Source organism: Gymnogyps californianus, chromosome 3 (assembly GCF_018139145.2).
Source record: "Gymnogyps californianus isolate 813 chromosome 3, ASM1813914v2, whole genome shotgun sequence".
NCBI lineage: Eukaryota > Metazoa > Chordata > Aves > Accipitriformes > Cathartidae > Gymnogyps > Gymnogyps californianus.
In genome coordinates, this window is record NC_059473.1 from 70,272,198 (window position 1) to 70,299,558 (window position 27,361).

Consider the following 27,361-nt stretch of genomic DNA (forward strand, 5'->3'; position numbering starts at 1 on the left):
GAATGTGTACAGAACAGAGAAATAATATATTTCTCTATACAACATGCTGTCAAGATAACTATTCTGATTGTTGAACCAGAAAGAAGGACCTAGATACATGAAAAAGGGTTTAAGAAAAATTTAGTCCATAAATTAAATACTCATTAGACACCTTCCTGTTTGATCTGCTATCTTCACATACCTACAAGTCCATTTCTGACAAAGCACAAAATTGTCAAAACCTGTGTGAGGTATCTCATGCTCACCACAGCCAAATCAAGCTCCAGAAGACAGAGTAGCACTGAAGGTCCTCACAGGACCCAGGCCAGCATACATACTCAGAACACACTTAATGTATAACAAATCACACCAAAAAACCCCTGAATTTTATATTATTGTACTGAATAAGCCATTATACCTCTCAACTGCTGTCTACTGTTGACATAGTTATCAATGTTCTTAAGCATGTTTGAAGGAGGTCCGAAGGAATTGGCTTCCTCAAAGAAACTGATTGAGATGCAAGGTCATGTAATAAGTGTATGTGCACTCTAAACGGGTCTATGGAATTGAATAACCATTCCACCCCAAAATATTGCACCATGCCAGTAAGAATGCATGGAGACCATATCTATACAGTTTTGCCTGTGGAATACTAAATATGTTACTGGTACTGGATATGTTACTGAATTTTTTTATTTACAAGTTATTCAAATATGTTATTTTATCAGATTAAATGACTTTTCCATTATAAAAGATTTTGATATCAGAAATATTACTTTTGGTATGAATTACAGCCTTTTAAGCATTTCAGAAGAAAAAGCTGTAAAGAAAACCATTGGTAAACAGAAAATGGGAAAATTAAATTGAAAAGTTTTATCTTTCTCTTCATTTGCAGTTTTTTCCTCTTACTTTTCAATCTTTTTTTCCTTCACACTTTGTAGATAAACTTGGGTTTGTACTGAGATCCCATGTGTTGGCAATTTTTGTCATAGAAAAAAATCATAATGAAAATACAGAGTAGAAACAATGTAATTCCAGTTATTCATAATAAATGCATTTGTGGTTTTAATGTTTCCCTTGCAGGTACCTGTTCCAAGTGATTAAGGTATAATAAAGATATAGTGTAATACTGTTAAAGGATTTCTATTACTAATTGTTTTTAGTGCTTGAACTTGTTGATAAAATTAATGAAATGTTCACTTAAATGAGAAATTATAACTGAAATCAAGTAAATAAGACTTCTTTAATAAATCAAAAGACATTTTTATTTGGCATTTTTGTGCTGTAGATAAGGAACTGTTCCAATGAAACACCAATTGATTAATAAAAAGCAGGAAAGTGACATACAATTTCTGAATGCTCTGTGTGCTTCATTTAGCATATGATAAATGAAAGATTTTATTATGTGAAATTTTAATGTGAAGACATTAATATGCTTATTCATTTTTGTGATAACATATAGTCATGCTAAGGCTCTCCATACATACTTTACATATGGAGTGTATTCAGAAGAGCATGTGTGTGAAGGGTTGATGGTGAACTGTATTGCAGTTCACTCAATTACAGCACCACTGAAAGGGCTGACATTACACACAAGTTCTATTGTTGGGTGAAGTTCAGGGTTTACATTTCTCATCATTCTGTCTCTACAACTTGGCTTTGCCTTGTTTCTTCTCCTTGTGTGTGTTTTAATAAAGAGCTAGTCAGTGACTCAAAGGACATGTCCAAATACATAATTGCTCTAAGGGCAACAGAGAAAGAAGAGACAATTTAAAGAATTAAATTTAAAGTCATTTTTTCCTTTTTCTGTGATGGAGGAAAAAAGGCCTATCTAGCCAACAGTATCATTTCAACCACTATAAATTCTCCTTCCAATACGGCATCTATGATGTAATGTGTCTTTATTTCCGTATTATTAAAACTTATGGGTTCTTCTCCATTGCACAACAAAATAAACTAGGCATTTTCTGACCATTCCAAACTTTGACTAGTGCATTTTCTCCCATTCTAATTTCCTGCATACTTCTTCTTCAGTCTCTTAGCTATTCAACACATTGAGGCAAACTTCATTTGCTTTGTCTGCCACTGATCACACTGAATTCCTCTTCAGATCTCTCCAGTGAATTCTCTGCACCATATACATCATATTTTAGTGCTATCTCTTTTTTCATACTCTGAAAAATTTATTTCCCATACACAATCCTGTTGTGTCTTTTTTGTATTAATATGTGAATAAGGAGTATTATTTCACAAAACTTGTTCTCAGGGGTTAATTGATATCTATTGTGCAATTCCAGTTCAGCGTTTTGATAGTACTGAAAGCCACATACATGCAAATAGTATAAACACTAAATTACTTCCAGATTAGAGCACTTATCCATTACAATTATGAATATTTGCATATGATTAGAATCAAGTGTTGCAATGCTGTCAGAGTGGCCCGGTCAGTCAAGAGAGATAAGAGGTAAAACCTGTTAGTTTCCCTGGTTATCGCAAGTGTTCTCCAGATATGAAGCTAGGGCCAACCTACAGGCAAGATGAAACATGAAAAAGGGGGAAGAAGCATCACCTAATGTTATGAAACTACTGAAAGCAAAGGAGGTGTTTGGCAGAGTTCATTTTGCATACTTGTTAGGTTATAACCATATTGAAGTCTATGACACAGGTAGGTAAGTGAGTTAATTAGGATCCTGGAACCATGTTTAGAAATAGCTTGGGTAAGCCTGCAGTGCACTGCATTGCATTAGGTACACCAGAAGGGTCCTGCTCACTGTGCACTTTCCCTAAAACAACCGGATTGGGAGATACAATCTTGAACGGGAATTCAGAAGGATTTCAATTTTTCTGTCTCACTCCATGACCACTTAACTACATAAATGAAATAAGTAAGTCACTCGGTACACACCAAAGATAGGGCAAAGAAAGCACAGTCTCTTCGAGGGCAATAAAACAGCACACCACTTAACCAGACTAGACAATTTTTCTACTGGAACAGAAAAATGGACATATTTTTGCTCTGTCTAGACCAATGTCTGTTGCTAGCAGAAGATGCCTAGGAAATAGTACCAGAATAGGGCAGAAGTATAATGATATTTTCCTTGGAAATTCAACAACATGCAGAAATAAGTTTCCTGAAGTAGGGCTGTCTTTCTAATTAGTAACCTTAAACAAATTCTTCTTTCATGAGTTTAACCAGTTTTTAAACTCTGTAAAATATTAGCATCCAAAATATTTTGGAGTGAATGGGCTCCACTGTTTAATAGCATGCGGTGTGAAGAATCACAGCCTTTAGTTTGTTTTCACCTGCCACTTGCCAGTTTCATTTGATTGACCTCCTTTTGTGTACTACAAGGGAGTGTACAGTAATTTCTTATTTCTATCCTTTATGATACTCCTGATTTCATAGTCGTCTTTGATATCCCCAGTCATACCTTTTTTTCAACCTGAAGAGCCGAAGTCTATGTTGTCATTCATCAATGAAGTAATATTGAAAAGGAGATGTATTTATTTGCACTGTTTTATTGAGGTAAGAATTAAAGCAAAAGTGTTACTAAACATGCATATCTTTTGCTGATAAAATTTTCTTATTCTACAAAAATTTGCCAAGAAATCCATGTGTTACTTTCCACTAATACTTACACGAACGATCCAAAACACAGATTTCCTGTGAGGGTGCTCTTGTTCAGGTGTTTGCTTGAGAACTCGTGTCCAAGTTCTGAAGATCTGCAGTTCTGAAGAAAAAGGAGGATGTCTTTGGCAGTGGCTTTTCAATAAACCTCTGGGGCACTATACATTAGGGTTTTAACATGAATGGTTAATGTACTGAGAACTGTGTAGATTACAATATAGAATTTCCTTATAGAAGTTCTTGCCATAGAAACAGCAGCATCTTTGCAAAAATTTGACTGTGTCCGAGAAGCTTAATTTTAATAAGGCCATTGAGCTGGAATATAGCAGCCTTATTTCATATGTCAGGCCTGGAAATGTCAGGGAGGGCGTGAATATTGCCAACATACAGATTGCCAACAGCTAGATTACAATGGAGAGGCACAACCCTCTAGCAAAATGGAGGACCCCAGAAGTTGTTGTATCTATCTAGCAGATTAGGTAAAATCAATCACAAAAAGTATTCATCCGTAAAATGATGGGCTACAGTTGACACCTGTATTTCAACTTACCAAATTTATGTCTGTGAAAATAAATCCTGTAGGTCAGAATGATGAGATATGAGGCCTAAAAGTGCAGCAGAACAGAACCACCCAATAAAAAAATTCATCTCCTGCAAAAAATAACCTGTCATCAGACAACTGTTGAAAACTTAACTATTCATTTTCCACACCATGGTGCTCAGAGAACATGTTGTTGGTAGTTGACTAAATTTTATAGTCAAACAGCTGTAGAGCTCAGGGGAATAGCAATGGGATACCAACACTCAGTACTGAAAGCTGATTTCAAGCTAGACCCGACTGCTACTGCCTGAGCATTATCTCCACATGACAGTGCAGCCAGCTCTGAAAACAATTATTTTCCCTGTTCACTTCCTGAAGAAAAGAAGCCCACATTACAAAAGCCAGTGCCACTGCTGGCCGTTCTTGGTCCGTTCACCAGCAGTTTCTACAGTTTCAATCTCCTTATGCATTAAGGCCGTCTCTATTCCTTCAGTGAATGAAATAAGGAATGACTTGCCCTGGTGAGCCAATGGGAGAACTTTGCAACATCAACCAACCCCTGTTCTGCACCAGCTCGGTGGCATATGCAGACTCATTTGCCTTCCACCCACCACTGACAACAGCACCTTCATAACCTGACTGTACTCTAAGATTGAATTTCCCAGAGGAAATAACACTGAGTTAATAATTAATATTATCGAGTTAATAATACTGTTTGAAAACCAAAGATTTCAGCCATAATAAAGACAATGAAATGGGCCTCCAAGAATACAGCTACACCATACATGGAGATACTGCTGATTGGAAAAGTAGTTATGTGAACAGAATAGCAACAGTAATGGTTTACATTTAATATATCAAGAGAATTCAGAGGTTGCCATGTTCTTCAAGGGGGGAAATAACATCAGCATATTCTTTTTTACTTTCTTCTATGAAAATAAGAATGATAATATTTTTGAGACAAAAGTCTAAACAAAATGAAAACACAGTGAGACTTTTCATCACCCTCACAAATAAGTTTCCTGTTCCATCATTCTTCCAGTAGCAATGGAAATCTTCTTTCATTCTATGGCTTCCTTTTTTATCTTTTGGTGATGGATATGATCTCTAAAATCCATCCCCAGGGAGGGGATTTCTGGTTTTCACCTGTGCTTCAGCGCATGGTATGATTCTGGTGCTCAGCACCACATTACCTCAGTCCTTCAGTGTTTTTAAGCATTCAGGAAATGCTTTACTTTCTTGTCTTTTCTTTCCCCTTCTCTTTCTTCCCCTCAGGAGGGGAAGCATTTCTTTTTTAAAGGGGTGGATAGGATGGATCACATTCTTGTCTTCCCCTCCACCCAAACCAAGGGACAAAAGTTATAAACTTTTGTTGAAATGTTTCAAGGAAAACCAAATTTATGTAAAAGTTATATTCATGAAGTAGAATTTATTTCTGATAAGCTCTAAGTATGTATATATTTGAGGTTTTTTCCTTCGTTTCCTACGGTAACTACTCCTTCACCATGAGCTTAAGCATCTTTTTTTGCACAGGAGACTTATCTCAGAATAAGCTAAAATACAAGTTAAACCAGTACACTGAATGATTATTCACAGAATCACAGAATGGTTAAGGCTGGAAGGGATCTCTGGAGGTCATCTGGTCCAACACCCCTGCTCATTCAGGGCCACCTAGAGCCGGTTGCCCAGGACCATGTCCCATTATTCCCCACTCTTTTCCTGTCTTCACTATCCTTTTCTTAGTGTAGTCTTTCTTATCTGGTATAAACTCATGTTTCTCAGAAAGAGATTAAGTCTAAACCAAAACCAACTAGTTACACTGCAACAAGGAATTCCTCATTGCATATAACTATGCTATAACTATGCTGATTATCACCAGTAAGACTTTCACATGTACTAATATCATTAACAAATCTTTTATGCATAGCCAAATTCCTAGCTACTAGCAGGAAGCCTACAAGTAATTATACACGCTCCACTGTCGAACACATTGGTTTTACAGTTCAGTACCTACCATGGTTTATGGGGCAGGCACTATGTTAGACTGCCTTGTTTGGCACTGGAAAGTATACTGCCAGATTACATGCTGATTTAAATCGAAAGCTACATATCTGGATTGGGATTGATCTCTTGATATTAGGTGATTAATTTATACTATTAAGAAAGGGTATACTATTAAGATAAGGTTCTTCCGTTCATGCTGGCTCTGCTCTGCATACAGATTCACCTTCCCTTAATGTTTAAAGTCGACAGGGTCTTAGAGCTTGGCCAGGGCAATTTCTGAGTCATCGGTGTATATCCTCATTTCTCCCGGGTTATTTATCAGCAAAATGTTTCCAGCTAGAGGGGACATTTGGACAATCATAGATGTATTCCCCATTGCCCATTCTGTGTGCTGACCTTTGCTGAGGTTTTGCTGTTATGTCTTCCATTATATCACAAGCAATCATGAAATAGAGCAAATGTGGCCATCTTTGGCACCATTTATTTGTCTTCATTAGGTACTTGCAACAGAAGTGACACATCCAGTGACTACAAAAACATCAAAGCAATGCTACCAATAATATTTTTTTCTTCCTGATACTAAAACATGTCAGAAAGAAACTAAAACCAAAATCCAGCATCCTCTGTAAGACAGATAACATTGTCATGCTACCAGGAAAAGGAAAGCACCTATTTAGCAGACTCCAAGGTGAAATGATTTTGGCTTCTGATTCATCTTGATGTTCTCAGATAGGGTGAAGTGTCTTCAGATTTAGCCCCCTGGAGCAGTGCTAAGCCTGTCTGCATTTGACCCTTCTGTTGGGAAATCCTGGTTCAAAGCTCCCTAAAATTTAACAGCCTGTCAGCGCTCAGCTGTGCTTATTCATATCAAGTGCTTTTGTTGACTCTCCCTTAGAATCTGGTACAATTTTAATGTTAGTCTCAGGGAAAGCTGCCTAATGGTGAATGTATCATCGAACAACAGATTCACATGAAGCAGAAAAAGACTGATCACCTGAATATACAGATGTGTAGGTAATGTTCCTGTATTGAGTCTTGCATAGTGGAAGAGATGAACTAATAACTCTCAACAAGATCTATATATTTCAACAAACTTTGTTCATGAGATGCTAGCAGAGAAGCCTCAACAGAATCTGAAGAAGAAATGAGATTGTGAGTGATCATTTCTTCTCATATGGCTCAGGCACAGGAACACTTGGTTCCTTTTTAACCAGAATACAAGAGGTTCATCTCCTCTCCATGAGGAATCAGATCTATTAAGAAGTAGTGTGACAGCTGTACCACTTTTTCCCTTGCTATTTTCTAGTGTACCAGCAAGGAATCTACAACGCTACAGCGATTGCCTCCCACCAAATATATCCAGACTGGGATATATCTACTCCATTCATGTATAAACATATAATGTAGCCAGTTAAGACAGAAGTCAATTCTGATTGCTCTGAATCACCTTCTGAAAGTGTTTATCACTGTCTATGGACTAGAAAGGTAGCCTAGGCAGACTACTTAGCTAACTTAGCTACCTACATCAGGTTCCTGACTTGTCCCCAAAGAATAATCGACACAAACTCTGCAAATAAGTGGCTGAAACACACATGATTCCTTTTTAGATTGTATAACCTGTGTTTCGATTTACAAGACAGAAGCAGACAAACGAAGGATCACAGTCAAAAAGTGCTAGGCAAACCTAAGCCAGTCCTTTCAAAAAGTAATACTAATGATTCATCAGTGTGATTATTTGCATGCTTTTTGGAACTTTCTAAGTTTCATATCGATATTTGATGTCTGATATACCCCACACAATTTATTCACTCATTCCAGTACCGATCATACTCTTCTGCATTCTTAAGCCCATCAGACTGCACATTATTTCTTCCAAGCATGAAAGGTTTACCATTCTCCACCATTGCCAAGATTCTTTCCAGAACGCTTTTGTCATCAGACGTTCTTTTTCACTAGTCCAAGAAGACATTAACTGAATTAGTTCTCTCTATATAAAATTTTCATGACACGTCCTTGCCAAAATCAAGCTTGCACACTGTCCTATTATTTTAATTAGACTTATCTGGACTCATGTTTCTCAGAAGATTAATAACAAAATCATTTTTTTGAAAATGGTCTGTGCATTTCCAAGATATGGAAAGAAAGTTAGTATCATTGCACATATGAGAAACTAAGGAAGAGGAAGGTGAAGATATTTGTTTGCAATCATAAAGGAGAGCAGCATTATTAATGTTGTAACGAACAAATAAATAAAAGACACGAAAACAAGTGTTGTTCTGCAGAAGTTGAATTAGTGAATCCCTCATGTCCCCCCACGATAGTAGTTCCCTTCCATACTCTTGTAACTTTCCCTATCTCAGGATGTCCTGCCAAACTCTTATGGCCTACTCCCACAATGTCCTGAGCTCTCCCCTTGTCACCTAGCTGCATGGCCCACTCTTCATTTTTTCAGCAAAGAGGCCGGTCAAGACACTGCCTGTTGAAGATGTACTGATGTGCACCACCACTTGGATGGCTTACTGGTGTTCCCATTTCCACATGCTTTTCCACCAAGAGATGCACCAACATGGGCACCTCTCCTCTACCTAGGCATCACTTCATGTGACATTTGCTGGAAGAAAGTTGTCCTGGTTTCAGCTGGGATGGAGTTAATTCTCTTCTTAGTAGCTGGTACAGTGCTGTGTTTTGGATTTAGTGTGAGAATACTGTTGATAACACTCTGATGTTTTAGTTGTTGCTAAGTAGCACTTATCTTAAGTTAAGGACTTTTCAGTTTCCCATGCTCTGCCAGCAAGCAGGTGTGCAAGAAGCTGGGAGGCAGCATAGCTGGGACAGCTCACCTGAACTAGCCAAAGGGGTATTCCATACCATGGAACGTCATGCCCCGTATATAAACAGGGGGGAGTTGGCCGGGAGGGGCGGATCGCTGCTCGGGCATCGGTCAGCAGGTGGTGAGCAATTGCATTGTGCATCACTTGTCTTTTCTTGGGTATTATTTCTCCTTTTTTTTTTATATTCCTTTCATTACAATTATTATTTTTATATTATTATTATTATTATCCTTAGTTAGTATTGTATTTTATTTTACTTTAGTTGTTAAACTGTTCTTAACTTAACCCAAGAGTTTTACTTTTTTTTTCCTCCTCCTCCCTGTCCCACTGGGAGAGGGGAGGGGGAAGCGGCTGCATGGTGCTTAGTTGCTGGCTGGGGTTAAACCATGACAAAAGTCAATTTAAGAACTAACTCCTCTGCCAAACTCAGTTGAAATTTGCCTAACAGTTCACAATTGCATAAATAAAACAGACATGAACAGACATAAAGTCTGATCAGGTCATTTCCTTAAGAAACTGGTCTCAAAAAGTGCTCACACAACCCTATTTCATGGAAGCCTTTCTAGTAGCTAAGCTCTATCTATCAAAATGGCAGACCTGTGGTTCAGTAATGATTCTGCACCAAACTGGAAAGTTTTGCTGACATAATACATTACTATTACTGTTACCTCATTGTTTTCACATTGTCTATCTTCTGTGTATAGCTCTCTTTGGAATAGAATATTTTGTCAAAAACTGTAATATATTACTAGATAAAGTTCAGATATTACTTGGCTTGAGCTATGACATGGCACATGTTTCCCATCAGAATAGTTTAAATTTCTGATTCTTTAAGGAGGGTGATCTCCACTTTCCTGTACGCTATTGAAGTGGAAATGCCTTATCTTTTGACATGCTTCCATTTATTTTGGGCATTTGGTAAGTTTCCAATTTCCAATTGCATTAAGACATATCACCTTTACATTCTCTTTCTTTAATCAATTAATGACAAACAAATTACAACCCTCCTCTAATTTAGGACAACAAAGCCAACTCTGCTATTTGTCAAAGGAGCCTTTCACCTTGGAAATTTTCTTGAGATAATTCCTGTTGATGGGTGCTTTTTAACAATATCTCAGTTCTACAATTCTACTACACCTTATTTGGCAGAGTGGCAAACTGACAGTTTGTAGAGACTGCAGCCATTAGCTATATTGCTATAGCTGTTGATTTGACCTGAAAAACCAGCTCAAGACAATTCTTAATTGAGGCCACCTTCATTCTCAGAAGCTTCATGAATCATGCTGACAGAGCTGAATAACAAGCTTTCATCCTGTTTGGACATGAGACAGTCTTTATGTCCCATATAGTATGTCTTCTCAAATAGAGCAAGGAGCCTAGCAGGGATTTTTCTTTAATGCACTATTTGATTTTGAAAAGTCTGCCAATCTAAGACTGGAACAGACAAAGCCAGTGGTGGAGAAAGACATAATGTATCTATAGAGATACTGATGGTCCAAAATTGGTTATATGATGTGCTTCACTGATAAACACAGCAGTTCCTTCTTGGTTAGAATACTAATGGCAGACATGTCCCAGGCTTCCTAAGTAACAACTGTGATGGTCGTTCCTAATTTACCTTAATGGTCTGAGTGCTGGCAAGAACTGCTTCTATGGAGAAGACTCTTTATTTCACTTTTTCTTCAGTAAACTTTGATTTTGAAAATACTCCAAGATCAAATTTAAATCCAGTTCAAAAAAATGTTTATGGAATCTGTCAACAAAATAAAAAAGTTAAACTTAAAACATACGAGGAGCTGTTAAGTTATTTAAGAAAATGATTCTGAAATAACAAATTTCACATTACAGCACAGGAAGCTCTGGACCCAGAGAAATATGTAACATTATCATTCTGAGCTCAGATATATTAAAGATCAATGAATAGACAGTACATAAAAGTAGTACTATTTGATTGTTAACAAAATAGATAAGTCTTCCTTTGTATAGGAACACATGAACACCAGATTCAAAAGTCTGTACCAAAATGATCTACTATTCTAATGAAGACAAATTTGAGATATGACTCCTGCAGGCTAGCTCAATGGAGTTTTGCTAGCATGGAAGTGGCATAACCTCACTGAAATAACTGGAGAAACAAAGTTTCTATATCTCATAATTCAAGGACCGATGTTTTCACACTAAAAACATTTTTAGTCATTTTAGAAAAACTCCACTGACTTTAGTCAAGTTACTAATTACTTTTACCACTCCATATAAAGGTGAAATCAGATCCAACATCTACAAATGCTGAAATGTATTGGCACTGTGTAATTATAATCAGAGGCATGGTATTTGCCCGAATAAGCAATTCTTTTCTATCTAAGGAATGTCAGAGAAACAATGCCAACAGAAGTGGTATTATTTGCAAGGTACAATTTTATGTCACTAGAACAGAAGCCTGTTCTCTTCTTAAGAATGAAGAAATTGATATCAGAAGAGTTATTTTGATGTTACGCTTTGTGGTAGGTAATTGGTGAAAATCAGCAAAGCTGGCTGATCAGCCATCATCTGATGTTTAAAAGATTGTTTTTATTCCATTTGGAATGAAAACATTTGAACATGTTCACCAAACAGATTTATCCCACAATGATTTTTCTCAGATTGAAAATGTCACCATTTGGGAGGGTAATAGTTCTCTTCGATTCCTCTTCTTTCTAGCTTTCCCTCTCCCTCTTTCTGCCTTCCCTTTTTCTACAGCCTCTGGAACTAGCAAGATAGCCTCCCTTGAATTAAAAAAAACCCTTTCTCATCAAGAGCTTTGTCAAATTCAATAACTCTCATGAAATACAGGAACAAAATAATTCATTTAAAGGACAACTATTGTAACCAAAGTTAAAATAAAAGACAATTTTTCTACATAGATTCTTCTAACACATTAGAAGAGTATGATTCTCCTTTTTCATATCTTGCTTGGTTTGTCCCTACCAGTCAAATTCAGGTAAATATTCACAATTACTTCTTTAATTAATTTTCCAGCTATTTCACTTGGAATGGAAGTAAGTTCCTGCTATCTATAATTCCTGGAACCCAACAAATTTTTGCAACCCAAAAGGGATCTAATAGCATTGTATAATTGTCCCCAGGATAAATCTCAAAAAGCAGGGCTAAAGCACAAAATCTGTGCACTCATAAGGCTACTTTTCTTAAATTTTTATGTAGTGAAATGACTCCCATCTGTGCCGTATCATTGCTACTTTTTAGAAAGGTCCTGTACAGTATAATATTTCATATATAACAGAGAAATGTTTATGCAGCATGCAGCCTTCTAAGATTTCTCAAATACTGTGCTGCCTGTACCAGACTGGTTTCTAAACTGATATCTCTGCCTATGAAACATTAGAATAAATCACACTGTGAATTACAATTTCAAGTTCTAGATATGAGTGACTGAATGCTAACTTTTTTTCCTAGGATCATTCAATTGTTTCAACATGTGGTGTATATAAATCGGTTGTCAGTTTATCCAAATAGAAAAGAGACTTACTTGATTTTATGTCTGATCTCTTCAGTGTTAAGGAGACTGGAATTTTTTTCTTGCAAATTTTCCTGCACTAGTAGAAAGGACTTTGATGGAACCTAAAGAGAAATTATAATTGCTTTTCCTGTGGGAAAAAGATCCCTTTTGTAACCCATTGGAAATCAGTGTGTCAGGCTGGGGAGTACATTTAGAGAAATGATGGTTCAGGAGAAAGTTCTTCAGCAAAATTAATTTAATTGCCAAAGAACATTATCAAGGACAAAATAACTAGGACTGTAATAATGAAACTTTCATAAGACCTAATAAAGAATAACATTATCAATTTAGGGAGGATGGGAAAGAACTAGATGATCCTCGAGACTAGAATAACAGGGAGGGATGAAAATGAGGACTACTGAGTAGAAGGTTGTTCACAGAGGGACTATGACCTGATAGTTAATTATTTGGAAATGAAAAAGCATGAGAATGAGGATTAACATTTGAGACACTAGTGATCTGCATGATGCAGCTATGAGAACATACACAAAAAAATGTATCGAGGCAAAAATACTGATGCAGCTCCCTGTAGATGAAACAGCAAGTTGCAAAGCAAATATTATGCTTTTTTTTGGTAACACTCTACTCCTTATAGGAAAGAAAAGGGTTCAGCTTCTGGATTCATATTTTGACACCATTGTTTCTCCTAACTTCAACATTTGCTATTTATCTGAAATATTTAGTGACTTATCTGGAATACATCTTTGTTTCAGATTTAAAATTATGACAGTAAATAACACTTGTCCCAGAATACATTGCCTACTCTATTAAAACCTATCTATTGTTTGCCGGAAAGTCACCCAAATTTGTTCGTGTGATTAAGATTTCAGCTCCCGGGGGCAGGGCAATTTGATCATTGAAATAAATTGCTAGAAAAGCATTTTTTTCACCCTGGTCACATCTTTCAAGCCAATTTCCCCTTAGTGGATTTTCAGAACATCTTTCCTAACAAGCATTATTCAGCTATTAGCTATAATGAAATCCAAATCCAGTCTGAGTTCTCTCAGATATGAACCTGTCCTTTTCCACTTCCAGAAACTAGAGAAAATATTTTCAAAATGAGGGAAAACAAGACCTTATTCAGAGCAAAAAGAGACACATTTGTCACAGTCTCCCTTAAAAGTGCCCATTAAAATTGCTAAGCTTGCTTAAAAAAGAGGATGCAGGTTAACTTAAATAATTAAACATACCTAGGGCATCTCACCTATGTGCTGCACTGGCTTTCAAAGTAGTTATTTGTGAAGAGTGAAAACTGGGGTCATTGTGTCTTCATGTCCTCTGTTGAAAAATAAATAATTCAACAAGTAATGTCCTGGCTACATTGTAAAAAACATCCATTCAAACAGAGGAGAAATAGGGAGACATCAGCTGTGAACAGTCTTTTTTCTTTTTTGATGAGAGAAGAAAAAAAACAAGCAAATTTAATCTAGTGAGACCCTCTCAGGATTTTAGTAAGAATCTTCCTCTGTTTTATTCTCTCCCAAAGTGGGTTACACATATGACATTACCTGACAAAAAGTCTTTCTGCTTGCCTCATGAAAACTCATAAATTCTCTATAAATCATTCAACATTCAAACTATTCAGTGCTGCTTCCTGGCATCAAACTATCAACTCTTAACCTCCAGCTCCTTAGCTTCTTGTGGAGTCTTTTTTCGCAACCTTATTCACAGCAATAGAAAAGCAGGTGAAATGACCCATTGCCTCTAGTGTCAAGGCTCAGGATAGCAGATTATTCTGTACCTTCTAGCTACTTAGTATCTAGGTGGGGAATGAGATATCTTTAGCTCAAGAGAAGCATAGGTGTATGTCAGTAGCAGTATTCTGGGAGAAAAAAGAAGGCACAGAGTAGGCAAGAGTGCAAAAGAGAACAATGTTTGGTTCCTGCCAAGTGACCAGTTCACTCTCTTCATGCATCAGTGACTCCTTCTCCAGCCCAAAACATTAAAGAGGATGGAGAGTGAAATGTTAGCATTGGCATCTGGGCTACATGTGATGCACAAGGCTCTAAACGAGACCCTGCAGTTCTTGGTTCTGATGGCTGAAAATTGTATGGAGAGCATATTACTAAGGTCCTTTGGGCAAAGGGTCTAGTAAAATACCAAAACTAGAGAAAATTGCTCACATTTATCTAAAACTCCACATTTTCACTCGCTAATGCATTAGGCCCAGGGCAAGAAACCACCAGAGAGACAGAGATCTCTCTATTGTTGTCCCTACATCAAAGCACTTTCATGCAGAGCATCAGGACAGTAGAGGAAAGGTAGTTTAGTGTATGTCTTTATATGCATTGGTGGTTACATCTGATTTTGTTTCATAACTAATCACAGGGGTAAAGAAATATTTTTTACAATTTAAGCTCAGATCTTGCTCCACATTGCTAACAAAAGGAAGAGATCACACAAGTCCATACAATTTCCTTCAGGCTTATCAGTGATTTGGCAATAGGAAACTGCATTGTCTGAAACTGTGCTATTTGTAATGTTTCTGACATTTTAATTACATTGTTACTCTCTTGTTTCTTCTGAGCTGAAATTCTACACAAAATTTGAGGGAAAGGAGTTGTAAAATCTTAAACTTGGCTTCTAACAGTGGTTTTTCTCTAGGAGCTGTTTACATTCTGTGTTCTTTGAAGACTCTGCAGTTAGTCCAACACTGGATCTTCAGTGTAAAACCAGAGAGTGTGACATTTTCTGGTGAAATAGTGTCATCAGAAAAGCTGGAGAGTGGTAAAATATTAGCAGATTTCATTAACTTTGCTCAGTGTTATACCTAAATCTGTGAGGTCACAAAGGAGGCATGAACCTCTAGATATTTTATAATCTTTTGGATCCAAAATTATAACTTCTCATGTGTCATGGCTTGACCCCAGCCAGCGACTAAGCACCATGCAGCCACTCACCCCTCCCAGTGGGACAGGGAGGAGGATTGGGGGGAAAAAAGTAAAACTCATGGGTTGAGATAAGAACAGCTTAATAACTAAAGTAAAATAAAATACACTACTAACTAAGAATAACAATAATCATATATAATAATAATAATTGTAATGAAAAGGTATATAACAAAAAAAAGGAGAAATAACACCCAAGAAAAGACAAGTGATGCACAATGCAATTGCTTACCACCTGCTGACTGATGCCCGAGCAGCGATCTGCCCCTCCCAGCCAACTGCCCCCTGTTTACATACTGGGCATGAAGTTCCATGGTGTGGAATACCCCTTTGGCTAGTTCAGGTCAGCTGCCCTGGCTATGCTCCCTCCCAGCTTCTTGCACACCTGCTTGCTGGCAGAGCATGGGAAACTGAAAAATCCTTGGCTTAAGATAAATGCTACTTAGCAACAACTAAAACATCAGAGTGTTATTAACAGTATTCTCACACTAAATCCAAAACACAGCACTGTACCAGCTACTAAGAAGAGAGTTAACTCTATCCCAGCTGAAACCAGGATATCAGGGAAATCCCATCCCAGGCAACTCAAGCAGGAATCTGTTAGCTAAGCAAAATACACCAGTTTGATTCAAATAATTTTATGTGAGGAAATTAGAGTTTTCTCAATGAAGAGGATGGGACTGTAAAAGATATAAAGAAGCAGCCATGTACAAAATTTCTTTCAGTGTTAAATACTCAAACTTCTGAAGACATTGAAATCTTGAGGACAACTGCTTAGCAACTGTCCATAGGTAACTGAAGTTGAAAAAAGGCACTGTCAGTAACCTTAAATGTCATTAGAATAAGGATCTGAAACAGCCCTTCCAGAGGTCATATTGTGAGAGTGGAAAAAAATCCTAGCTATTTTTAAGATGGAGTTTGATATGTTTATGAAAAGGATTTTATGCTGTAGTTATCCCCATGATATCGGGACAGTAATTACAATGACACTTTGTGTCCCAGTTTCATATAAATTCTGACATTCTCAATGCTTGGACAAGGTATTTCGGCAAACTCTTTGTCCTGACACTATTTCAAAGCTTCTGAGGCTGTAACTATCCTCCAGGAGTTTGGAGAGACATGTGAAAGTACGCCAGGTAGCGATTCAGCATGGAAGAGAGGTTGTGCTTCATTTAACCTGTCCGTCACCCCACTCGTCTCTGGAAGGCAGGACTCTGCCAGGCAGGCTGCTGACTGCAATGTCCTCTGTGGGCAATTGGGCTGTTCAGAGGCAAGGGGTGGAATGTGTCTCCTTCCAATCACAGCAATAACAGATTGGCCTGAGGAGAGAGGAGATGCTGTAACAGAGCTGGTCCCAGGCCAACAAATTAAACAAATCCTATCTAGTTCCTACTGTGTAGATGGTACAAATACAGAAACATTACTGTGTGCTCTCCAGAAAGATATGCTCTTAATGAGCAGAGACTTGAATTCTGTCACACTTTCAATCTCCAGATGGTTGTAAAGTATAGCCCTTGGTAAAATTCGTTGCAAAGTCTGAGCTGAAAGTAATAGCTACTAAATGCATGACTTAAAGAAATGAGCCCAACTACATAACTAAGTGAGAGTGAAGGACAGGGAGGGAAACTAAATCCCTTCCTCTATAGTAGCTCTCTGATTTTTTAATATCAGCAGTGAACTAACTTCATTACTACTTGCCTCTTCTGAGTCAAAAGTAGCGATACTTTGCCATCTGTTCCTGCTGTTTCCCACAGCCAGCACTTTCGTCCCTTTCAAATCAAACATCAGCCAGCCAGCTCTTGGCCCCAAACCCATCCTCATCTCAATAACAGATGCAGTTGCTATGGCTGGGTTGGGTGTTTTGGATGGCTACAGTTGAAGGTCATGGCCTGGACTCTCACACCAGACCCATGTTCAGAGCAGACAAAGGAAACCCTGATACACCTCATCCACAGAAATGGAAAATGCACTGTGTTGTTGCTGAAGTTCTCCTCAAGCAAAATATGCAGACTAGATAAATTAAGGTGGAGGCTCTGAGAAAAATAAGCACTTCCTACAGCTGCTACAAAATATGTATGTTTGTTAGAGAATTTTTCAACTACATATCTGTACAATAGGCTAAGATGTTAGAAGAAAATATCTGGTTTTTTAACTTTCAAAATTGTCAAAACTAACTATTTTGATCTTTTCTAACAAAAACCTTACATTTTTCTGCTCTGAAATAACTGTTTTTCAATTAGGCTAAATATAGTCAATTTAAGCACAATCAATTCTTTTAGATCTCAGTGAAAAATTTTTAAAAAATTAATGGAAAATATATTTTATTTGAATCAAAGATATTTTGGACTTCCATTTTGCAAATCCTTAGATTTTGATGCTTTATTCTAATTTAAAATAGATTTTTTTCTTCAGTAAATCCATTTTCACATAAAATGAGAGAAGCTTTCTTCCTCATTTCCTCCCCAGATTGTCCTTGCAGCTGTAATTCAGAAAGAAGTTGTGTATAAGACTGTATCTCCATTCGTGTATTATTCAGGTTATGGCTGCTGGGACAACCTTGTTCCAGATTCCATGTTACTGAAATATGTATTATTTTATTACCCAGTCAGGGACTTTTACTGAGATGCATGCTTCAATTTATTTTTGTGTCTTTGCGAAAGGCTTCTACATGGTCTGCAAATCTGGAAGAAAACAAACAGCATGTTATCAAAATAAATCTCACTCAGTTGAAAAAGGCCGAATAGAGGTTAATCCAATTACTTAATGGTTGTCTCCTTTTGCCTCTTCCTTCAGGCAGCTGTGCTTTTACATGTTCTGCTTCACTCTCCTAACACGATTCTTTAGAGTTCTTTCCTTCATAAAGGAAAAAATACTTCATTGTGCTCTCTAAACAAAATGTTTCTCCATTATGCAGGAATAGAAATAAACTCAAAAATTTGTACATGTTATGTTGAAATTACCCATTTACAGCAAATATTTAATTTTCATTTAGAGCGAACAGGCCATTGCTCTTAAATTTGTTTGACTTATTCTTGAAGTCAGAACTCCTACTGAATTAAATATATAGTAAGAATAACACTAAAAAATTGATCAATAACATTAATTGATTTGATCGATAACATTAATGCTTGACTCCAGTAAATACATGACTCCAGTGAAAACAGGATAAATAGCAGTAGGAGTCAAATAAATATGCTTAATAGAACTCTAATGAGAACAAAATTTAATGAACTGCATGTATATGTTTTCAATATTCCTGCTTCAGGGAAATTGAAAGTGCTAACTCCTGCTAGCATCATCCCTCTGGGAATTTAATGCACAACCACTAAGCTGCACAAAATTATAACTGACCTACAAGGAGGGAGGGCAGCAAGTGAACAGCGAATGAGATGGCTGGGACAATCAATCCTTGGCATCCACTCATAGCTTGTGGAATAATTATTCTGCTGCACTTAGGACATGCCAAAACGTTCATACCTAGAGTCTCCAGAACTAGACCTCTTGTGCAGATGTTCAGCACTCCTCTGTCATCCTCTCAGCCAGAGCTGTCATACTGCACCCTTGGTAGTGCCTCCTGGCACTGACTGAGGTAGGCACTATTTATTCCCCAGTTAACCTGACCCAGTATTCCTCTCTCCCTGCAATAAAACTGCAATATTTGTGCTATAGACATTGTCCAGAACAGCTTCTGTTTGATAGCATATTCAAACACTAAAATCAATAAATGAGAAGGGAAAACTTGTTTCCTCTGTGTATTTTTACTGTCATTCACTCAGTGAGCAAAATCTTAAGTTATAACAATGGGACTAGGAATACAGAAAACTAATTTTAAAAAAATCTCTGTAAGATTTAGGGAGATGAACTGGACAACTAAACTACAAGGTGGGTGAATCACTTGCTGGACCAAAAACTAGCTCAAAGTTGTGGTCAACAATTCAAACTTCAACAAAGATAAATTTTAGTGCCTCAGGGCAGAAAAAACCCATGCAACAGTACAGACTAGTGACTGGCTGGCTGGGTAATGCTTCTGCAGAAAAATCATGGCAATCATGGTAGGAAACAAGTGAAACATGAGTCAGCAGTGCACCCTTGCAGTGATAAAGGCTAAGAGCATGCTGTGCTGCATTACCAGTACAGTAAGTGGGTTGGGGAAAATGATTATTCCACTCTGCTTGGCACTTGTGAGGAGGTATGTGGTGCCCTGTCGCCAGTTTTGCCACCCCAGTACAAGAGACGTGACCTACAGACAGGCCAGAGGAGGGCCAGTAGCATGGTTAGGGGCTTGCAGTATATGGGGAAAGGCTGAGGGAACAGGTTTTTTTCAGCCTGGAGAAGGGAAGGCTAAGAGTGAAGACTAACTGCAATCTTCCACAACCTAAAGTGCGGTTACAGAAAAGGCAAAACCAGGTTCTTCTTGGAGGTGCAACAGTCACAACTCCAGCAAGAGAAAAAAATTTCACCATCAGAGTGGTAAGCATCAGAACAGGTCCCCAGAGAGGCTGTGGAACCTCCATCCTCAGAGATTTTCAAAATTTCACTAGCCCAGTCAGTTGCTGAGCAAAATGATATAACTTTGACAACAGTTCAGCTGCGTGCAGGAGGTAGGACCAGATCACCTGCAGAGCTTCTCTCCAACCAGAACTGCCCTGTGATTCCCCCAGCCTAAATTCCAGCTCTGGTCCTGCTCTGTGTGGCATTAAGTAATGCAGAGTCAGTTTCTACCATAGTAAGTCAGCAAGAAGGTCACACAAAGCTGGGCTATATGGCTTCCCACTCGTTGCACAGGGGTTGTGAAATGCATAAAATGACAGATGTTCCTTCAAGGATTTAGCAAGGGTGATTTACCCAAGGTCATGCAAGTCTATGCGAGATCTGGAAACTGAACTAAACACAGATTTCCAGCCAGCTCACTGATTAATCAGCTATCCATTCGCAGTATGGTAGCTGCAGCTTCTACAGAAACAGACCTGTTGAAGTGATGCCTTCCATCTGCACACCAATTTTTTTTACATGGACCAATAGTAATTAAAAATTTAAATCTTCAGTAAACTGAAAACTTTACAAAAGAAACCCTGATGTTACACCCAATTCTTCTTTGTCTTTGAGTATGTATTTATGTTCTTGACAAAAGGTCAGCAGCGTAACAATAATGCATTCATATCCCCTTCAGCAGATATCTGTTATTTTGATTCAGCAAACCACTATGACCTTAGCTGTAGACAAAAGACCCTGACCAGTAACAAAGAACCAGAGATAAAACTGATGGGTTGTTTTTGAAAGAAAGGAGCAATATAATAATAATTAAAGTATTTTCTATTTCTGTCTTTCTCTGTATGCAAAAGCATCATGATTCCTGGTCTGCCCCATTAGTCCTTAATTAAAACTCTTGCAGATTCACATTGATTTGTAGATTTATTTTTTTTTTAAGCCTCTTACATTGCATCAAATATTATGGACTTATTTTAAGAAAAGGGTGAGTTGTATTACTATAGCAATGATGCATCTGAAGTAACAGGTAGTGAAATCTTAGACACAGAAACATATCTTGTAAAAGAGATCAGACAGAAATCTTGTCTATACCTCACTCAGATCCAGAGTACTGCCCAATAGTTCAGGTGCATTACAGGATTTTTTCCCTGTTTTTTAAACCCTCAGATATTAGCTAGGGCAAGAGACAAACTATAAGATATGATGACCTAGTGGTTTGATCTCATATAGTAATCCTATGTTACTGTGATGAAAAAAATAAACAAAACATACATATATGAGGATCCTCTTCTGTAATGAACTATGTTCCTCAAAACATTCACACACTTGTACAGTTCCTATATGATATGTTGATGTGGGGAAGAAAAATCAGAAGCCCACATCAAAAATTATTAAGAAGTGCTCATCATTTTTTAGCTGCAGAGGGAAATAAGATAGGAGAAGAGAGCAGCCTTGCCATTAACAGCTCTGCATTGAGACCAGGTTAGCCATGCCTGTCATTTCACTTCTCCCTATGTCAGTTCAAATGTAAAGTACTTAACACACAAATAGCAATATGTGCAAGCTGTCCCTAAAAACCTCACTCTCTTTCAAATATATGAGTTTTATTTGACCCATTTACTTGCAAAAGGGATGAATAAAATGCCAGAAATCTTTCTGTAAGCTCTTTGTGAGAGAAAATTCCTTAATCTGTACAGACTTTTCTGCAGTGGAGAAAATCATTGCTGGCCGGGCATGCTAACATATTTCAAAGAACACCTCCATGACTTGCAGTAACAGTTAGGGTTTAAAGATAACTTGTTGTCTGTGCAGGTGAATTTGAGTTTGTAGAGCCACCCACAAACCTGCTAGAGTAGGAGGCTGGAAGAGGGGATTCACCTGACTAAATTGATATCTTCGCTGCAAGTCACTGCAGGATCCCTTTCTCAGCAGTGGAGAACTTGTCTGCATTGTCAAAGAGAACAGGTATAATTTATAAAACAATCATCTGAAAGAGAATAGATGAATTGTAGTTTTCTCCATTGTCTGCTGAGCAAGTCTGCATTGACTAGCCCAGGCACACCCCTTACCTCTGCCTCTGTCCATGACACCACTTCCACTATTGATAGCACTGGTACAAAAATGATTCTGGTAAATACTGTAATTGAAGGTTTTCTGTATGAATAGGTTTTTTCTGAGTATCATATATCCTTACACTGCAGTTCAATGGCTGCAGAAACTGATGCTAGTGGTATTTTTCCTATAGCTCACATATAGTTGCTCAAATCTAGATGAGGGAGAGTTAAGCAATCACTAGCTACCTAATGCCCTTTTTTTGCTATTGCCCACTATTGCTATCAGTGGTGCAGCTGAACTTTTCTTTTTTTTTTTTTTTTTTTTTCCGTAGGAGAAGGGCCAAATTTCTTGAAATGTAAGGCAAAGACATTGTTGGGTAAGCCTTATCAGGTGGTTGCATGAGTAGTAGCCCACAGTGAAAAGGAGAAGTCATGGACAGGCCTAACATTTAGAGGCAAAAAGGCATCCCAATACACAAAGTAAAGACCTCCATGACATTTTCAGAATCAACTTCTTTACAGTCAACTGAAAATGTCTGTGTGCTGCTATCTATATAGACATCCTCATAAAGGTGTGTCCACCTGAGTGAAATACTTGTCCTGGTTTCAACTGGGATAGAGTTGATTTTCTTCTTAGTAGCTAGTACAGTCCCGTGTTTTCGATGTAGTATGAGAATAATGTTAATAACACGCTGATGTTTTAGTTGTTGCTAAGTAGCGCTTATCTTAAGCCAAGGATTTTTCAGTTTCCCATGCTCTGCCAGCAAGCAGGTGTGCAAGAAGCTGGGAGGGAGCAGAGCCGGGGCAGCTGACCCAAACTAGACAAAAGGATATTCCATACCATGGAACGTCATGCCCAGTATATAAACAGGGGGGTGTTGGCTGGGAGGGACAGATCACAGCTTGGGCATCAGTCAGCAGGTGGTAAGCAATTGTATTGTGCATCACTTATCTTTTCCTGGGTGTTATTTATCTTTTTTTTTAATATTCCATTTCATTACAATCATCACTAATAATATTATTATTATATTTCATTATTATTATTGTTAGTATTGTATTTCACTTTAGTTATTAAAACATTCTTATCTCAACCCACGAGTTTTACCTTGTTTCCTGATTCTCCTCCCCATCCTGCTGGGAGCAGGGTGGGGAGTGAGGGAGCGGCTGCGTGGTGCTTAGCTGCTGGCTGGGGTTAAACCACAACAATACTCAATGGTCATTTTATTGCCAAATAAATATTTGGAGTTTCTTAATTTCTCAGATCTCAATTAAAAACCCTCAGTGAATTTTTCCTCATATCAGTGACTATCTCTTCTGATGCAGAGAAACAGATCCCGTCTGTCCTTCAACAACAAAACCTTCATTTGATCATTTTAGACAGGACAGACATTTCGCTGTTTACATGGAGAGGACTATAAAGGAAGTTTCATTCACAGAACTATTGATTTATTGGCTCTACATGTTTCAGACTGATTTTTCCTTCCTAATATAGATAATTCTGGCAGCACCAAATGTGGTCTTGTCCCTAAATTCATCTTTACCCAGAGGGGCATGGTCAGAAATCAGTAAGAATGTGGGAATACTACAGTAAGTGAAGGTAAAGAGCACTAACATACCATAGGGTCACAGACATCTCAGGCTGGACAGGAGCTCAGGAGGTCCCTGGTCCGGCCCTGCCGCAGCAGGCTCAGCGCTGAGGTCAGACGGGGCTGCTCAGGGCTGTGCCCCCTCGGGGCTGGAAACCCCCCAGGACGGAGCCGGCACAGCCTCCCTGGGCAGCCTGCGCCTCTGCCCCCCTGGCCCCAGGGGAGAAATATGTTTTCAGCTGCTGTAGAACTGAAAGGAGACGATGCAAAGAAACAGCTGACCTTGTCTTTCCACATCACCAAACTCCCTAGAAGAGCTGCTGAGGTACCTGTACAACAGTATTATTCCACCACAACACATGACTATGGTGGGAATAATTAACTGTGAAGAAAAGATAAAAGCCATTAAGGAGAATGCTTTTTTGAATAAGCAGGTTATACAATATATATCCACACGCTTCTGTAGAAGAGAAATTGTTAGTCTCAATGCAATGTCCAAGTATCAAAAATGAGGACAACAGGTAGTCATCACTTTCAGGGGAAAGAGACTTTTCTTGCTCACTGCTGGTTTTGAGACACATGAAGCAATGTCATATCACACTTCAACTTCTCATACAATATTCAATGAAATCCAAAGCTTCAGTATCATAAACTCCATGTCAGGACTCACTCTACTTCTCCAGTCCAAAAGGAGATGACACAGAATGTGATGACAGTAAGTCCCAGCTTCACTGTGAAGAAGAATGTAAGCTTTTTTCCAGCCTGAGGACAACCAAATCCTACTGAGAATGTAAAGGCAACATAAGATTAGGGATAAATGTACAGAAGGCAAAGCCACTATCATTTACTGCTGTTTTAACTATAGAAAAAGCACAGCATTGAAGAAATGTTATTTTTGGTACTCAGTCTTCAAATGTGTTTTGCAGGCTGACCTTTGACAATAGGTCTGTTTCATGCCCACTTCCTACTTTATACCTGCAACCAGAAAAGAACAATAGATCACCAGCAAATGTATAAAAATCCTCCCATTTTAAGTCTTAGAACTATGATTTCCAGACCTAGTCTTCTAACTGGATTAGGTTAGATGAACACAGCGAAGTCACGAACTTCTGCTGCTGTAGAGTCTTTGGAGTTTCTTTCCTGTCGAATTAAATCATGGCAGGGAAATTTAAAAGATATTTGAATGAGTGTCCTTCAGCAATATTACCTTTGAGTAATTTTCTGAGTATTATTTCTGAGTCTTTAAAGTTATCATTTCATAATATGTATTTAGCTTATGCTGGAAATGAATATTTCATGTATATACCTCAAATTAATACAGTATTTTGTCTGTTTAGTTATCAAAACCAAAATTCTACACACAAAATATTTTTAAAGTTACTACACTTAATAAACTACAGTCAGGTTATTAGATTCCAAAGATGATCTTTGGTTTTATAATCACTATGTCCAATGGAAAAATAATCTAAATGTATTTTTTAAGAAAATCCTTATCCGCTGACAAAACAAAGGAATTCTGACAAGAACCAGTATCAGTTTGTTTTGTCCTTTCCTGAGAGCAGGTGGTGTAAACACATACAAGCATATTTCCAAAACATCTCCTGATATCAGAACATGCTGCTCTCCAGTGATTAAATTCTTAATCAGACCTGCAGGACATCTTTTATCAGCTCTGAAATAATTTACTTTATGTGACTTGGAACCAGTTGTAGTTTTCTCTAATTCCAGAGAAAGATATATTAGTTTACCAGAACAATTCCACATCGTTGAGGTTAAAGTGAAAGAGTGGAGTTACATTCCTGGCAAAGAAAGACACTTATTTAAAGTAGCCAGTGACAGTGCTTGCAAGATACTAAATTGTAGAGTTATTTATTGTAAAGCACATTTTGTTTGGACCTGACAATTCCAGCAGTTCAAAAACATGAGCCAGGTTTCCAAAAACTTCATTATCTTTAAAATTGTAAGATTTATTTTATCTAATTTAATTGAGACTTCAGTGATTATGCTACCTGTCCACCAGTCTCCAAGAGTGATTTTTGGGCACTAACTAATATTAATCAAATTTTTACAGAGGTACTGAGGTCTCACAAAGTTCCTGCAAGTGCAATGAAAACCACCAGTCCAGTGGAGTGCCAGTGGTGCACCTCGTGGTGGAAAGGCAGGGCCAGGTCGGTGCTTCTCTATCTTGCCCAATACCAGCAGCAGCCAGCAGTCACCATCTCCACAGCTTTGAATCAGTTGGTGCTTGCCTGAGCAGCATCATAAAGAGATAGGAAAAGCAAATTAGGTTCTTGGGGAAGATTAGTGTCTTTTGCTGTGTGAGAAAAATGAAGTTCCTATTTTGACCGATTGAAGAGGGCTTGTAGGAGAACGGGAGGTATCATGATAGGGGGCATGGAGTAGTTGCAGAGAGTTGGGATTATGATAGTGGAGAGGCAAGAAATGTTGTACAAGAATCCACAGGAAACTAGGCTTCCTTGGCTCTGCTGTTCACAGAACGCTTTGTTTTACGAATTGGGTTTTATTGTTAAATCCTTCTTGTGTTGTGTCCTCAGGCTACCTTAGAGTCAATTATTTCAGCCTTTCTCTGCAGGTAGGAACTTTAATTTTTTTCATTGACAGCTTACATTCTCACAGTACTGGGGGATGGAGCTTAAAAAAAAAAGCCCCCAAAAACCCAAAAGAAACTATCAGACAAAACAAACAAACAAACAACAACAACAACAACAAACCACAGTTTAAGATATGTGATAAAAATCAATAAATAATAGAAAACAGAACTGGGAGGGATTTTGAGTAGGCAAGATAAACTGTGCCTAAACTATTGCCAACAGATTTTTACCTGTCTTATTTTTTAAAACCCTCCAAAAATAGAGATGTAAAAACTTTCCCGGGTGCCCTGTTCCAGTGCTTCGCTATCTTTACATCAACCTTACCAACACTTCCTGCACCAGCAGCTGGCACTGTCCTTGCTAATGCACTACTTGACAATAGCAGGACACCTCTTACCAACAAGGACTAGATGATCATTGTAGGTCCCTTCCAACTGAAATATTCTAACAATTTAGAGGAAGAGAGGACCTGTGTTCCTTAGCTATAATATGAAGGACAATGATCGTTTCCATTTACCCTAACTTTTGATTAAACTGGGAGGAAAGGACCTCACAAACCCATCCTATCAACGAAACATTTTTACAGAAACATGAGTCCAGCAAAATTAATGCAGGAGAGAAACAGTCTTGTTTCACGTTCTTACCATCACATCTACAGCTACACAAGTAATAAAAATGTGATGTACAAAAATTCTTATCAGCTACTGTTAAGTAAAATGTTTCCTTAAGGGGGAGATCTGCTTTGCTTCACTTTAGTCTTGGAAGAATCCTCATTGAAAAAGCTTTAAAATTTAAGTCCATCATATTATTTTCTATGCATTCTGGACAGATGCTAGCTGACACCCTTCTGTAGAAAACAATGTAAAGGCTCATTCAGAGACAGCTTCAAGATGCCACCTACCTACAGCTTCCCTACTTCTTTTCACTGCCTTCTATTAAGAAATTGTAGGGGTCTCATGCCATGCCATTTCTTCTTTGACTGACAAGAAATACGACCCAGGATTTGGCCATGGGCATATACATACATATGAGAGACTGAGACACGAGAGCAAAAATTTAATTCATAACAATAACATCTGAATAAATTCCTCATTAAAATATTAGAAGGAAAGCAGCATCTGCATGGGTTTCCATAAGACATAGAACAACTTTGTTCTGTAGATCTTCCTTAAACAATCAGGATTGCTGCAAGTGGAA